The following is a 4855-nucleotide window of genomic DNA, read 5'->3' on the forward strand; positions in this document are numbered from 1 at the left end:
CACCGCAGAAACAATACCGTATCAAACCAGAGGCAGAAGCTGCCGTTCATGAAATAGTGAAACAACTGGAAGTCAGGGGGGTAGTTCAGCGGTGTAGTTCAACAAAAAATTCTCCATGTCTTCCAGTACCAAAACCAAATGGTAAATGGCATCTTTGTATTGATTATCAGTGTCTCAAAGTATTGCCCAAGGCTATAGCCATAGTGGCAAACCCGTCAACTTTGCTTTCACAAATCTCAAAAAAAGTGTCGTGGTTTACTGTCCTCGACATTGAGAACGGCTTTTGGTCCATCAAAGTGAGACGCGAAGATCAATGGAAATTAGCCTTTACGGTAAACCTGATTCAATACACATGGGGAAGGATGCTGCAGGGTCTCCACAACAGCCCTGCCATTTTTCACAGAGTGGTAGAGGACACACTCAAATCATTGTTAAATACAGGCAACATAATCCACTATGTCGATGACATACTAATTTCAACAGAGGGGTCAATGGACGAACATTTACAATTTGTTGACAAGGTGTTATTGACACTTGGTAAAACCGGATTTAAACTGAACAAAGAGAAAGCTCAAATCGTGCAGAGAGAAGTGCAATATTTGGGCTACACTATAATGAAAAGACATCGCCCGTTAACAGATGACAGGTGGAAGTGCATAGCCGAGCTACCCCAACCACACACACTGAATGCTTTACAAAAAGTTCTAGGAACAGCGAATTATAAGAGATTTTATTCCTGATTTTGCAAACACCACCGCACCGCTGTACTCCCTCATAAAAGGAAAAACAAAGACTTCCAATGTTCTAGAATGGACAGAAGAGCATGAACAAAATTTTACAAGTTTAAAACAAAACTTGTGCGCTGTGCCCACTCTGGGTTTGCCCAACCCATCAAAATCATTCCAAATGCAAGTAGACACTCATGAAAATATGCTAAGTGGAGTGCTAGCTCAAGAGCATGGGGGGAAATTGCGTCTGATTGCCTATTACAGCCGAAAGTAATCTCCTGTCAAACAGGGATTCGACCCATGCACACAGCATGTGCTGGCGGTTCGTTGGATGTTAACCACAACAGAACTATTGTGAGTTTCCAACCTGTTGTTGTGCATATAATGCACACGCCAGTGCAAATGTTGCTGCAGGCCTGAATTAAAGGGGTATCATCACAACGATTAGCAAGATGGTTAGGAGACATACAAGCACGCAATGTAACCACGGTTAACACCCGTATTACACCACACCTATTAGGGGACGTGGAGGGCCACCCACACACATGCCAAGCAAAACCAGAAACACAGGGTCCGGTTCATGACCAAAAACTCCCGAACCAGACTCAAGTGTACATTGATGGCTCCTGGTACTGGCAAGATGGTCAGTTCCATACAGGGTGTGCAGTGTGGACTCCTAATCCTCTCAATTCAGATGCTGACCAATTGTAGCGAACCATATCCTCCTACTCTGGGGGGCGCCAATACAGATCAAATCAGATCAAGCAACACACTTCACTGGGCAGATAATGAAACACATATGCAAAATGCTGAACATCAAGCAAAAATTTCATGTTCCATACAGGCCACAAAGCTCTGGAATGGTTGAGCGTGTGAATCGCACCATCAAAGAGAACATATCAAAACAGATCACGCAGCATAAAAACAGGTGGACTGACGCGTTGCCTACAGTTCTGACAGTCTTGCGAGCAACCCCGTCCAAAGCCATGGGCATCAGCCATTTCCTGGCTGATGGCTGGACGAGTCATGAAGCTCCCCATAGACCCAGAAATCACACCAGCAGACCTGGGGCCCCTTGTGCTCGCATCTCAGCAGACTGTGTGTTGAAACAATTACAAGAAAGGCTGAAAGTGTTACATACACAAGCCACCTTGAATCAGAAACAGTCAGACCTGATTAATGATGCACAGTTCAATCCAACATCTGAAGTGAAATTTACTGAAGATGACATGATAATGGTGCGTGTCTTTGTGAAGCAAGGCACATTCACACCCAGGTGGCATGGACCATACAAAATAAAAGCTGTATGCAACAGCTGTGTGGCCACAACCGTAAAAGGGAAACTAATATGGTACCACATGTCTCAATGTAAATTGTTCAAAGGGCCAAAAAAGACTGTTTTCTTTCTCTGTCTCAGTACCACCACAGCAATTCCATGGAGACCGGACACAAGGCAGGTGTCCGGGCCCACCTGCATCAAGCTGGGCCAAAGTGTATCGCTCACACACACACTGAAATGTGAGAGATGGGTGTGGAAATACTCAAAGGGACCTTTCATACCTCAAATTACCATTGCACCAAATAGTTACATGGCCTCCTGGTGTAGCACCGGAATCAAATTTTGCACCACAAATCTGTTGTAAATTTGGTTCCACCTATCTCTCAACCATGAACATATCAACACACACTCCAGCACGGCTATCCCAACACAACATCACAGCCTTGTATCAATTAAAATTATATCCAGGGGCTAAATAAGGTGGGATGAGCACACTATATGAAAAGATCAATGATGACATTAGAACCTGCAATAACAATTTGGAACCTGCTACATATAGGTGCACCCACACAGAATACCAATTTAACTTAACACTATACAAACCCTTTGACAACAAACCTAAAGGCTTTTTTTGGACTAGCCGAAAGGAAGGAACTTATTGTGTGGGAAAATGCAAACATAGCATGGACAATTTCACTGACCACACAGCTGCTCATGAACTGTTAATCATTGTTTCAATTTAACCACCTGTGGGTATAGCAAGCCAATGCCCGAAGCTTTACCCTAATCCTCCTCGTGGACTTATTAAGGGAAATGTCAACAAAAATCTACTGCATGATGTAAATTTGGTTATGACTCATGTAACATACAACATTTCAAATATATTATCTGCTTATGTAAAAAAATTGCAAAGACGATGAAAAAACTTACGCATGGCTACAGGCACAAATTGATGATTTAATCTCTGATTACAAAGCAGACTTGCCACCCAAATTTCAACATTTCCACCTAAATATAAATCAAACCAATTGATTGTTGTTGGCATGGTTGCAAATCAGAGGGCCCCTGGTTTACAACACATTGCTAATAACAATGCAAAATCAATAAGAAGTGGATGATATGATGTGCAGACACTTCTATCGATCCACTACACAATTTGAGAATAGACATGTATCATCGATTGTGACTTAGCCAGCAAATCACACACATTGGATAATTTTAAATTAGCACTGTGATTATTATATATGTCTGTAAATGTGATTCTACAATCATGGAATTATAATTATTACTATATGCTTAATGCATACCACTGGTGAAAATACTAGTTATACTGACTTTGTGGTATGTTTCCTTTAATTTATTCAGATCAAGTATCCACTGTAATGATGTATACTGGTGATGAATGTTCTGGTTGCCTTGGATTCCTTGCCACCTTTCCTTTTAATCCATCCAGATCAAGATTTTCCAAATTCCACTACTATACGCCCTATTGGAATGGTAGTGAAAGATCAGATAGTCAGATGGGATCACCTTACTGGTTACATGATGGTGAAAGGTACTGAGACTTTGTTTACCAGTCGCACATGTTGTCATGAAACGCATAACTATGTTATTTGCACATGTAACATATTGCAACCTTTTTCTTCCAATGACACTAAGCTTATAAACATTCAGTCATTACATGGTCATTCTGATGCAATCCAGATGTCCCATACTCAGTGGTGTGTCGTCAGTGAGATGAGTTCCTTCTCGTATGAAGGACTGACCTGTCCTGCCAATCACTCCTTTTGCCTGGAGGTAACAGATGACTTTTCTATGGGTCAGATCAATATCCTAGGGACACTGAAGTTTCTCCATGGTGGGATGATACATTCTACGAGCACAGCACACAAGCTGTGTCAGACACTATGGACTTGGCACAAAGAATAATCCAGCAGACATTTTACAATGACCCCACCTGGACATTTCTGGAACTGTCCCCGGGGGGCCAAGCGGAGGAACTGTAAGACTGGCACAAAATTGTCGCCATCACTTCTGGGAAAGTTAAGAACTTGTGAGATAACAACGTCATAAAACTCACACAGAAGACATCTCCACCTGAGACAACACACCCCACGGATTAGGGACCATAAAACGCAAATCACACTCACATCTGTTCTCTCTCTCACCTTAGGTCACTTTAAGGACACCAAAAAACTAAGTTATGACTTATCCTGTTGTGTAAAATAAAAGGTTTTTGATCATGCATATTTGGTATCATTTGAAAGATCTCATTGCGACTGGTAACATCATCTCATTCCCTTCCAGCAAAATCAAGTCACTAGTAAGGTTTCAGAGTTTAGTAGAATTCTGTAAGTATCAGTATGTCCCTCCCACAGGAACCATATGGAATTCTTTGTAAACATACATGCAAGCTTCAAAGAACTTGCTTGCAACCCCCTAAATTGTAAAACCAGATCCTAAATAACAAACACACACATCTAAAATAACAATAGGATTGTTTGGTATTTAGGGAGAGATGACAAAGGAATCAGGGTCTCTGTAGCCAGGAGACCTACACAGAAAACATTGTGTGTAGTTTTTTAATCTACCAGGTAGGCAATTTGAATTTCTTATGTTTTGATAAAATGTCTAAATTTGACTTATTATTGTCTAATTGGAATTGATGAATGTATTATTTTATCTGGTAAATAAATTGTTACATTTGAGTTTATTCTGATTTACTCTGAAACTATTGTCTTAAGTCCAAGTTTCCGCAAATCTACGACCAGGTTAGTAGCGGACTAAAGCTCAGTTCTGAGTGGAGCATGGGGCACACCAACTGAGACTTTAGAGCTCGACTAACAAA

This window comes from Myxocyprinus asiaticus, chromosome 31 (genome assembly GCF_019703515.2).
Source record: "Myxocyprinus asiaticus isolate MX2 ecotype Aquarium Trade chromosome 31, UBuf_Myxa_2, whole genome shotgun sequence".
Classification (NCBI taxonomy): Eukaryota; Metazoa; Chordata; class Actinopteri; order Cypriniformes; family Catostomidae; genus Myxocyprinus; species Myxocyprinus asiaticus.